The 12,817-nt window shown below is 36.8% G+C and overlaps 2 long non-coding RNA genes across 2 annotated transcripts; both read right to left on the bottom strand.

The window, feature by feature from the left end:
* Positions 1–270: 270 nt before the first annotated feature.
* Positions 271–2,443, bottom strand: LOC133807676 (uncharacterized). Its single transcript, XR_009879582.1, has 2 exons — positions 2,398–2,443; positions 271–485 (listed from the first exon to the last, which is right to left on the bottom strand). It is a non-coding gene; the product is annotated as an uncharacterized LOC133807676 (long non-coding RNA).
* A 7,608-nt stretch (positions 2,444–10,051) lies between these two features.
* On the bottom strand, positions 10,052–12,268 carry LOC133807665 (uncharacterized). The gene is made up of 3 exons (XR_009879571.1): positions 11,978–12,268; positions 10,687–10,832; positions 10,052–10,484 (listed from the first exon to the last, which is right to left on the bottom strand). It is a non-coding gene; the product is annotated as an uncharacterized LOC133807665 (long non-coding RNA).
* Positions 12,269–12,817: the final 549 nt, after the last annotated feature.

Genomic DNA, 12,817 nt, shown 5'->3' with positions numbered 1-12,817 from the left:
AACATTATCTAGATGTTATGATTCTTTATGTCAAGTATATTTTTTCATTTAATTACATTTTCAAGATGTAATCTAATTATCTTTAATTACATTTTAAAGATGTAATCTCATTATCTTTAATTACATTTTCAAGATGTAATCTAATTATCTTTGATTACATTTTCAAGATGTAATCGTATGATCTTTAGTTACATATTCAAAATGTAATCAAATTATTTTTAATTACATATATTTGATAAAGCAATCTATTATTTATTAATGTAATTAAAATTTGATAAAGTCTAATGTATTTTTTTTTATCAACCAAAATATCCAATACATGTGTCCCAAATGAAAAAATTTCAAGTGCAAAATACCATAATAAAAGTTTATGCTTAGAAATAATATGTCTAATGAGTGTAATAAAAGGCAAATTGTAACATTTGTCCAATACTATCTCTTTATTAATTGCAAGCATCCAATTCTCATGTCGCTATCTTCATCACCTATAAACATAGAGAAAAAAATGCAATAAGAAAACAAAACTCATGTTATTATCATAAGCAATACGCATATCAGCTGGTTGTTATTTTTCTAAAAACAAATCGGCGGCATAACATCCATTTTTCAATAAATACTAAATTTTGAAACCTGTAATTAAATCTCAGATTTTCACAAAACAATTCCAGAAACAATATGATAGAACTCATTATAACAGATAAGATCAATCTTTACCTCGTGATTTTTATGTTAGCAAAAACACTATTTTTCAGCAAAAAAATAAAGTGGAGAACAAAGAAGGAAACATAAGCAAGAGCAAAAGATTTGAGATGAAAAGGTAACTTATTAAAGATAGACACTGAAATTGCTAAGCTTCAACACATACAAACAAGCAGAGCTATACAAGCAGAGCTATACAACTTTTCTGACTTACATAAATTATATATGATATGCTTCTTCTTGGATTTTTCTGTTAAAGTGACATATCTCTCAAAACATGTTTTTCTTTAGTTCTTTAAACTAGGTAATTATTTATTATAAAAAACAAGCTCCATAATTTTGACTTACACCCACTTTGTGATCACACTTAAGCCTATCATAAAAAATTATCTAAAACATACATCCATAAAACTCACATATATATATATACTAAATATGACCAAATAATCATAATCATATATATATATACTGAAAATTCTTATATATATATATAGTCAGCTATATATATAAGATTGAGTCAGCATGGTGCATGATCATATAGAAATAGTTGTACGTTTTATGGATAATGAGGAGTTTTCATTGTGTTTCCATTTAAGATAAGTGAACAAGGAAATTCTTCTTGGTATTCATTATGATCATTTCTACTGCTTGCATGTGCTTCTAACAAAATTTCATGGAAGCTACAGTGTGATCTCTTATTAAAAAAAAAATAAGAAATAAATAAAAAGGTGATCATGGGGACAGCCATAGTTGCACCCATTCAAGAGGAACGAAAGCATCTAAGTAAACATTCGATACCACACCATGACTTGAAAAGAGAACACTGATTAATTCCACATTAAATTAATGATCGTTTACAAATTTAACTTCTCATGAAATAGAGTAGTAATAACAAGAAAGAAAATTAAAACTTATAAGATGTAAAACAAACCATTCTTACCTAGACCAAAGATCAAAAGTAAAAAACTTCCACTTCTGCCACACTCTACCTAAAAAGAAAATTTGGGAACTAGCAGTATTTCATTCAACTTGAAAATAATAAATATTTACAACAAAGCATTAACTCAATAGCATAAAATAGTGCAAAACAGAAAATAGAAAAGTAAATAATACCCTTCCCCCTCCAAGAGTTCAACAAATTCAATAACAACCTCTAATCTTTTAAGAAATACAGATATATATATACAATAAAACAGTAATACAAAAACATATTCTTCAAATATAAAAACCCAAAATAAGACACATCTCAAATATCACAACACCATTGAACAATTGATAAACATATTTATAAACCCAATCTTACACCAATACAGAAATATTTTGAGAAACCAAATCCTTTAAAAATAAAATTTCAGTATGAGAATATCAAAAAACAACAAAGATAGGTTATAAGAAATGAAAAATCAAGCAATAAAACGTTTAATAGAGGACTCGTGATAATTCAAACATAAAAGCAAGACTCATTATTTCATTAATAAAGGACTTGTGATAATTTGAAAATGCTAATGTGATTATTCATAAATATTTGTAACCAAATTTCAAAAATTCCCTTCTTAATTAAAATAAAATCAAAGCAATTAGGAATCTTTGATTGCACAAGTAATTCTCTCAATTAAATCAGCTGCAGAAACAAGTTCTATGACTATAGTCAAATCCAAAATAACTAGAAAATCAAGTTAAAAGTAAGGCACAACTCACAAGGGGCTTGACAGGAAGCTTAAAGTTGAATGCTATTGAGAGGCTTAGATAAAGTTTAGATTTTAGGGAGAAGAATATTTGTTCACCGCTTTTTCCCACGGTGTTATATATATATATATAAAGGGTACAATTGATGTAACGCCCAAACTCCAGGGACCGTTACGGTGTGCCTTGTAAACAGTGCTAAACTCGCTAATCGAGTCATTTGGCCAAAATCGTGAACTAAGTATGATTAGCGGTTTAGGGATTAAAAACTTTGGTTAGGATGTAACGTTTCACTAGAACGTTTAACTTATACATTGGGATCCCAAAAATAAGTCTCAGAGTTTATTACAGAAAATATTTACAACAGGCCGTTCTAAGCGGAAAAACAGGGTTCAACCCTAGTTCCACTTTAAACCTCGGCCGTGGCGGACGAGCAGCTGCATATGTACACGTCATCACCTAAGCTCTCCAACTCAAGGATGGTCCAGCTTCCTCTTGCCTTTACCTGCACCACGTAGCACCCGTGAGCCGAAGCCCAGCAAGAAAACCCAATAAAGCATGATATAATGTCAACAACGATCATAACAACCGTTCAGGACTATCAGTCCGAGCAAATAGGTGACAATAGCCAAAAGTCACAATAATGAGCATCGCTCCTTCTAGCCATGTGACGATAGGGTCACCAGGGCTCAACCGATAAGTGATTCTTTCTTAAGTTTGATTAGGACAGGTGCATGGTGAATGGTCATCAACATAACCTTCCTCCCGACTCTAGAGTCGTGCTATGGACAACGTCCCTGGGCCATGTGACAAACAGTCACCGGGGTCATATACCTTGGCCATAAACATCTAGTCATAGACCAGGCAAGCGCTTATAAGTTCTTCGACCTTAGGGTCGGTCTAGCATTTATGCCATAGAGCCATTCAATGCGTGATTCTTGACTTAAGCTTGTTTAGGACAGGTGCAAGGTGATTAGTCACCAACATAACCTTCCTCACGACTCTGGAGTCGAAACTATGGACAACGTCCCTTAGCCACGTGACAAACAGTCACCGGGGTCATGTACCTTGGCTATATTCATCTGGTTGTAAGCCAGACAAGCGCTTATAAGTTTCTCGACCTTAGGGTCGGTCTGGCATTAATGCTATAGAGCCATTCAATGCAAAATTCTCGACTTTAGAGTCGGTCCCTGACTAGTCAGTGTCAATCACAAGTAAGACATGCCACCAATCACATATTTCATGTTCCATATCCATAAACGAGGCATATAGCATGCTTACTAACAGGTATTAGTGTTATTAGGGCCATGCATAAACACAGAGGCTCAAGCTCTGAACAGTATCATACTCAGTATATAAAGCACGTCCCAAACACATGTTTCTCATGCATCATACGCAACATATCCAGCAATCCAACATGCGCTAATAACAGCCATGCATGTCACATTTAATAGTCAACCAACATGCATCAAGAATAGCCATGCATGTCATACATAATAATCAACCGACATGCATCATATAATAACCACGCATGTCATACTCATTAATCAACCAACATGCATCATAATAGCCATGCATGTCACATATACACAGGGTGTAGTTTTCTTACCTCAAAGCCGAGCTAGAACGATTAAAAGAACGACCCTTGAGAACGATCAACTTTTAGTCCTTTAGCGGTCACCTAGTCATAACCAAATATAAGGTATCATTAATAAAAACGATAACTGAGGGTTCCCAAACCAAATCCCAGCCCCCGAGACCTCAAACACTACCCAACCGGGTACTAGGTTCAACCCCGAGGCCTATGGTTTGAATCCCCGAGCTAAAAACCACACTTTAACAAAATTAGCCTTAAGGGCCGCGGCCCTCCCCTGCTGCGCCGCGGCGCGCCCTTCAGATAGAAGGGCTCCCTCCTGACAGACACCAAGGGCCGCGGCGCATCCCTGCTGCGCCGCGGCGCCCAGCCCAGACCAGCTAAGTCGGCCACACGCACCAGAATTTTAACCCTGTGTTTTCCCTCTCAAACCAGTCCCTCAAACCATCTCCAAACCTCCTCCAAACATATAATTAAACCCCTAGACAACACTCATAACCTCCCCTCATCAAAACCCAATCCTATAATCCATCAAAACCCCTTTGAATCCAAGCTTCTAACAAGATCAAAAGCTGAAAACCAAAGCTTGAAAACACAGCACCACCTGAAGTAAGTGACTAGAACTCACCTTGAATCCTGTTTTGAGTCCCCTTTGATGGTTGTTATAGGTTCCCTAGCTGCCACCTTTAATCCCCTAGCTCAACACCTCCATTTGAGCTCTCAAAAATTCAAAGAAAGGTGAGGGAAGAAGCTTGTACGGGATGGAAGGGAGAATGAGGATATAGACTCTGTTTTAATATCAATCTACAGCCTTCAAATCATATATATCCTTAGGGTTAAAAGACCAAAATGCCCTTATGTCATCTAAAGCCTTTCAAGCCACTCTAGGGGTATAATTGGTACTTTTAGCTTAACCTGTTAATCATAATTAACGCTTCCCAATTCCCGCTAATCTCAATATCCTCAAACACCAATAATTCACATCTCATTACCCTTTAATCCCCGGTAACGCTATAACCATTAATATCACCCCGAGACTCACCCCGAGCCCCGAGCTTAAACCCGTTATGACTAGACCGAACACTTACATCTCATGATCGTCTCTTTTCGATAGCTCGAGCCAATCCACCTTATAATGTGGCTATATTAATTAATCACAATCACGCACCCAAAATATACAATTACGCCCACAGTGGCCAAATTACCAAATTACCCTCATAATTAACATATGAGCCCATATGCATGCATTCACCATCATGTAATAATATAATCCACGTAAACATGCATATAATCGTTAAATATTATAATAAATCAATTATGGCCCTCCCGGCCTCCTAATCAAGGTCCTAAACCTTATTAGGAAATTTGGGGCATTACAATTGACTTTCAGCCTTAACTCATTACACGTGTAGATAAGGACTCCTCAAAATCATAACAGACAAATTATTACAAATCAATTACAATAAATATTTCCTTTAATTAGGATAACTTAATATTCTAGACAATCACACAGCGAGACACCCTTTATTGTAGGAATAGCCGTTATCATATCTTTTCACCACCCCTCAAATGAAGGGGTGATATTTGCACACCGAGTTTGCCTATCAGCATTTGAAAATTTGAGTGAGACAGTCCTTTTGTTAGACCATCTGCTACTTGATCCGAAGATGGTATATATCTGACCTCCAATTCTTTCTTGAGCACTTTGTCCCTCACGAAGTGCACATCAATTTCAATATGTTTCTTTCTTGCATGATACACAGGATTAGACGCCAATGCACTAGCACTCACATTATCACACCATGTAATTGATTTGGCTGCTAGTGGGAACTTTAGTTCTTTCAGTAGAGACTCTATCCACGTAATTTCAGCTGCTATATGAGCTAAAGCTCTATACTCAGATTCTGTGCTTGATCTTGCTACTACTTCTTGCTTCTTCGATGACCATGATACAAGTGAGTCACCAAAATAGACACAATAACCAGCAATTGATTTTCTATCATCTGGGCAACATGCCCAATCCGCATCTGAATAACCTGTTATACTCAACCGATCACTAGGCACAATGTGTAGTCCATGTCCAACTGTCCCTTTTAAATATCTCAACACTCGCTTGACTCCACTCCAATGAACTGTTGAAGGTGCTTGTAGGAATTGGCTAAGTTTATTTACAGCATATGCTATATCCGGTCGAGTGTGGCACAAGTATTGCAAGGCACCCATTACACTTCTGTAGATGGACGGATTCATCAGTTTTTCTCCCTCATTAATAGACATTGGCTTGCCTGCTACAATGGGAGTTGGACACGACTTCAAATTTTTCATCCCATACTTGTCAAGTATCTCTTCAATGTATTTAGATTATGTTAGATAGATCCCTGTTTCGTCTCTATATACTTCAATACCGAGGAAGAAGTGTAATGGTACCAAGTCCTTGAGTGTAAAGCTCTTGTTCAAGGTTGCTATAAACTCATTTAGTTTGCTGGTATTGTTCCCAGTAACTATGATATCATCCACGTAGATCAGTACTAGCAAAATCACATTGTCTTGATTATAAACAAACAAGGAATTGTCTAATCTTGGGTTTGTGAACTTCTAAGTCAGCAGAGTGTTTTTTAGTCTCTCGAACCAGGCTCGTGGTGCCTGTTTTAGACCATACAATGACTTGTGCAACTTGCATACATAGTCAGGTCTATCCTTGTCTTCAAAACCATGAGGTTGGACCATGAATACATCCTCTTTGAGATAACCATTTAGAAAAGCATTGTTGATGTCCAATTGTCTTATTTGCCAATTTCTAGAGACAGCTATGGTCAAGACAATTCTCATAGTGGAAGCCTTAATCACGGGGCTGAAGGTTTCACCAAAGTCTATCCCTGGACGTTGGTGAAATCCCTTGGCAACCAAGCGTGCTTTGAGTCGTTGGAGAGAGCCATCTGCATTTTTCTTTATCTTAAACACCCATTTGTTACCAACAAGATTATAATGGGGAGAATTTGGGACAAGGGACCAGGTCTTGTTAGCTTGTAAAGCACTTAATTCTTCCTGCATTGCCTTACGCCACCCCTCAATTCCAAGGGCATCTTCAACACAAGAAGGTTCCTCGGAGATAAAAGACCATTTGGACTGATTGAGATACACTTTAGGCTTGTAGATACCATCTTTTGCCCGAGTAATCATTGAATGAGATGGTTTAGGAGCAGTCTTTGGTGGTAATTGCTCAGGAGTGCTGCTGGTGATCGTGTCATCATGAGGTGAAGAAGCAACATCATTGTTGGAGGCTGTGCTAGATGGGCTGGACACAGCAGGATGATCAATAGTTTCATTAATCAAAGGTGAGTGTTCAAGAGAAGATACCTAATCATTGTTAGGTGAAGAACTGGCGTGTATGGCTGGTGTTGTTGCAACGGACACATGAGTTGGGAAATTTGGTGAGCTGGAAGCGGAAGTGGGTGTGGTCAAAGTGAGTGGAGGCACAAGAATTTGGAACCAAGTTGTGGGACTGAGAGTAACCTGTTTTGGGGGTTGTTGAGTATTGAGGAATCCTGCTTTAAATGGAAAATCATGCTCATTAAAAGTCACATTTTGAGAAATATAAACACGACCAGTTGAGCTTAAACATTTATATCCCTTGAAAAAGTCACTATAGCCTAAATTGACACATTTCATAGAGCGAAAACTGAACTTATGTTCTTGATATGGGCGAAGACACGGGAAACAAGCAGAGCCAAAAATACGAAGTCGAGAATAATCTGGTTTTTTGTGGAAGAGAGTCTCAAAAGGTGAAACATGATGCAGAATAGGTGTTGGTAATAGATTGATTAAGTGTACTGAAGTTTGGAAAGCATCCACCCAATATTTGAGTGGCATGGCAGCTTGTGCTAAGAGTGTAAGTCTCATCTCCACTATGTGGCGATGTTTGTGTTCAGCACACCCATTTTGGGCAGATGTGTGTGGACATGAGTGCTGCAAGAGAATGCCACTTTCTTTGACAATGTTTGAGAAAGACTGATATTCACCTCCTCAATCACACCTTAGTGTTTTAATTTTCCTGTCGAATTGGTTTTCTACCAGTGTATTGAATTGAGTGAAGGCAGCAAGAGCATCAGATTTGAATTTGAGAGGGTAGAGCCATGTGTAGCGGCTGAAATCATCAATGAAGTGAATATAAAATCTATAGTTTGCATTTGACATAACGGGTGCTGGCCCCCAAAGATCGGTATGAATCAAATCTAGAACATGGGAGGCTTTGCTATTTGATGATGGGAAAGGTAAAGAATGAGATTTTCCATATTAGCATTCATCACAAAAAGGTTGCTTTTCATTTTTCAATAGTTTTACATTAGTGGCAGCTAGAATTTGATGTAGAATTCTAGGAGATGGATGGCCTAGACGCCTATGCCATTCATCATTCCTGGAAAGTAAAGACTCATTAGTCACTGAATGATCTACATTATTTTTGGAACTTGATAAAAAAGAGGCAGCAGTAAATGGACTCGAAGAAGAACCAGATTTTGCAGTAGACAAGGGACGATTGATGTTGGTGTTGAGTTGGTAAAGGCCATCTCTAAGTGTCCCTTGGAACAGCACCCTCCTTGTGGCCTTGTCCTTCACAAAACAATAATTGGCATCAAACTCAATAAACACATTATTATCAGCGGTAAGCTTAGAAACGCTAATCAGATTTTTTGCAATTTTAGGGACATGTAGCAGGTCATTTAAAACAAGAGAGCGATCTGATTTAGTGTATAAACTTCCTGTGCCAATATGATATATGGGAATGGTATTACCGTCGCCTACTGTGAGGCATTCCTTACCATCATATGGAGCTTGCTAGTTCAAATTGTTCATATCAGAAGTAAGATGGTTGCTGGCTCCACTGTCAGCATACCATACATCGGAGTCGACCACTTCAGGAGAAGCAATGAAGGCAGATGGAGGTTTTTGCGATTGATTCGGATCAGTCCCCATGTAAGTCTCATCATATCTATTGTAGCAAGCAGCAGATGAGTGCCCATATTTTCCATATATTTGACAAGTAGGTCGAGTGTTACCTCCTCTACCACCACGACCTCGTGAATGACCAGGTCCACCTCTGTCTGAACCATGTCTCCTTGGATTTTGCTGTGAGTAACCACGACCTCCTGGGAAGTTTGAATAAGAGGGATTGCATTAGTGTGGTGGTTGAGAAGTAGTTTTGTGAGCAAGATTGGCTGATGGAGAACTCAGATCTCTGTTGATCTTACTGGTAAGACTGAGACGCTCGAGACGACTGTCAAAACTCAGTAAAGTATCGTGGAGCTCCTGCCAGGTGATATTTTTGTGGGCTTCAATTTGAACCATGATAGAAAGATACTCTGCATCCAGACCATTTAGAACATTAGTAATAAGTTGAGATTCAGGATATGGACTACCTGCTAGAGCAAGCACATCGGCCCAAGTACGCATCTGTCAGAGATATTCGGTCATGCTCATGGCTCCCTTTCTGGTGGTTTGCAGCTTTGTACGTGTCTCGTCCATTTTTTCCTTTGAGTGAGCCCCATAGAGTGTCTCAAGAGACCTCCATAACTCTGCTGCGGTATGACAACCCATTACTTCGGTGGCTATGGTCTCTGTCATAGAGCCATAGAGCCAACCCATAAGGAGTTGATCGTTAACAATCCATTGTTCATACGCTGGATTGCTCATGAGTTTTGTATTGTCGGCGGTGTCTTCTTGTGCATCGGAGCTGAGGCTGGAGGGAATGAACTCTGGTGGTGGGCCTCTGGTTCCTTTTAGAAACCCATCCAAGCGATGTCCTCTAATGATGGTAGAAACCATCGTACGCCACAGGGTGAAGTTATTTCTATCTAGTTTCAATACGAAAGGCTGACTGAGAGTGCTCCCGAAAGGATGCGAAAAGACTGGAGAAGTGATTGTGGTGGCTGTATTGGAGCTTGACCTTATTTGGGTGGTAGCAGAATGCGTACCCCCTGAAGAAATGACCGTCGGTGTGCTCTTGGGGCTGGGTGTGGTGGTCCCATCTTTGTCGGACATGGTGGCGTGGGCCTTTGTGGTTCTGGGACCAAGATAAAGTTTAGATTTTAGGGAGAAGAATATTTGTTCACCGCTTTTTCCCACGGTGTTTTATTTATATATATATAAACGGTACAATTGACTTTCAGCCTTAGCTCATTACACGTGTAGATAAGGACTCCTCAAAATCATAACAGACAAATTATTACAAATCAATTACAATAAATATTTCCTTTAATTAGGATAACTTAATATTCTAGACAATCACACAGCGGGACACCCTTTATTGTAGGAATAGTCGTTATCATATCTTTTCAGGCTTCTCTTTTTTATAGCTTCAAGAAATACAAAATTGTCAATTGATACTTCTCTTTTTCCTTTTTTTTCCTTTGCAGTAATATAAGGTACACAACAAAGTTAAAAAAGAGCTTCCTCATCTTAGATAGCATCCTCCACCTCTTTCTTTAGCGAGTTCAAAGTCTATAAGCATTGCCTGAATAACAATACCAAATATAACTATTTCAAGTATATACTTAGAATAAGAAAAATAATCAATTTCAAGGCACAAGTTTAAAGTTAACATACAGAATTCAAACAAAATAAATAAATAAAAACTTATAATCTTGATTTTAGTATCGAAAAAGTTATACTATTTTCAAGGAAATAAAGTATTAATCTGAAATATACACACTTACACTTTGGCATGACCTATATGCAAATAGCCATTTGGTTCATGAGGAAAGCGAGTTAAAACTCTACCTCCTATCCTTTTCAAATGTGTTTGAAGCAGCTCCTTGGTATTGCAGTATCTAAGAAAGGAGTCATCACTCAAATGAGCCTCCTATGCAACACAATATACAATTCATCATGCTTTGTTCTCTGTTTTTCCCAAATGCAGAACTTTTTCTCACTTTATATATACATATATACATATATATTTATATAATTCAACAAAAATGCTCTCAATTAAAATTACAATATACCAACTAGCTATATTGTATTGATGTCTTAGCCACAATTTAGATGAATCCAAATTTCAAAGAACAGAATAAATTACCATGACTGCCAAAGATTCAGCTGATATTTATTTACTTACATATATGTATTCACCAAGACAAATTTCTCAATATAGATAAGCACTTGAGAGACCATTTCAAATAATAAATTATGTCTTCAATGAGATCATGATGATTCCTTAAATATTGAAGTTCCAACATAAACCAAGAAATAGAAATTGTCAACATTCTCACTCAAATTTGATTAAGATATGATTATATAAGAAAAAGAAAAAAAAAATGATATGGCATTTTGTCCACATTGATAACTCTATCATTAATTATTGATATGGGTAGAATTCCTTTAGTAATAACATCATAATAGAAAATATTAACATATCAAGAGAGCAACCAAAAGAAATCATTGCCTTTTTAGTTCAACTTCTTGTTTCTTTCAACATCTTTGATCTTTCTCTGCCTCTTCTTGTTGCTTCCTCAAATGTTTCTTTATCTCTAACACAATATCTCTTTGAAACATTTTATCAAACAGTATTCTTGCACCAAAAATACAATAACTTTTAAAGTATACCTTAATCAAATAACTCCCAACATATACACGTACTTCTTATCCTATGAATCTAACATAATCAAAGAAACATAATGTGACGATCAAAATAATCAATTTAACACATAAATAAAGAAGTGCAGAGCAGAGTACTAAGTACCCCAATTTTCAAGACAATAATGAGTGACCACCATTTTTGTTTATATTTTGGATAGTGAAGTTGGAATTACTGGCAGTGAAGTTGAATTTTGTGGGCAAAGTATCAAAGAATTAATACAAATCCAAGCTTTGTGGTGAAGTTAAAAACTATAAGGATTTAGCTACCTTCAATATTAACAAAACTCTCTGAAGCACGAAATCTGAACTTAAAAAAAAGGCATAAAAGAGGAAAGTGATTAATCTAAACTTTAAAGTCAAAGATCATACCTAAACTAACCAAACTTGTCTCGATCCGCCGGAGAACAAATTCTTCGAGATTCCTTGTCAGTCGTCTGAGAACAAAATGGTGAAAAGCTTCATCAATCGTTGAGAATTGTCATACTATACTTAAGAAATCAATTGAAAATTTCAAATATTGATTTCCAAATTAGACAAATTAAGAGAATTGTTAGGCCTAAAGATTAGATCAGGAGAGAGATCGGGAAATTGTGAAGGCATCATGGGACCACAGAGAGAAATCGTAAGAGTATTTTTCGTACTTTTTGAGTAACGCTAATACTAAAATGAAATTACATATATAATTAATGGTTTGACTCTTTGACTTAATCTTTATCTACAGTCCTTATTAAAAATAAGTTAAAAACCTATTACGTTTTTTTATATGTGTTATTAATATCTATAATTAAATATCGAAATTCCTGTAGTAATAAACCCAAGAAAGAGCAGCTTAGTCACCATGAAAATACATTTATTCTGATTGAGAAATAACTTGTTATCCCTTAAAACTTGAAAATAGTTGTGAGATTAGTGAGATGTGTATTGGTGTCTTTACTTAATACTAATCATCAAAATAAACTACAATAAAGTGACCAATGTAGGGCTGTAACATTTGAGTCGTCATGCGCATAAATGTGGCAGGGGCATTTGACAACCCAAATGGCATAACTAGCCATTCGAATAAGCCTTCATTTGTTTTAAAGGTTGTTTTCCATACGTCACCGTGTCTAATTCTGATTTGATGATATCCGCTCCTCAAGCCCAGCTTGGAAAAAATGCATGCTCCAGCTAGTGGATCGATTAAATCACTCGTTCTAGGAATGGGAAACC

This window comes from Humulus lupulus, chromosome 1 (genome assembly GCF_963169125.1).
Source record: "Humulus lupulus chromosome 1, drHumLupu1.1, whole genome shotgun sequence".
Classification (NCBI taxonomy): Eukaryota; Viridiplantae; Streptophyta; class Magnoliopsida; order Rosales; family Cannabaceae; genus Humulus; species Humulus lupulus.
Note: the sequence above shows the minus strand (reverse complement) of the source record. Positions and strands in the feature narration are given on the sequence as shown.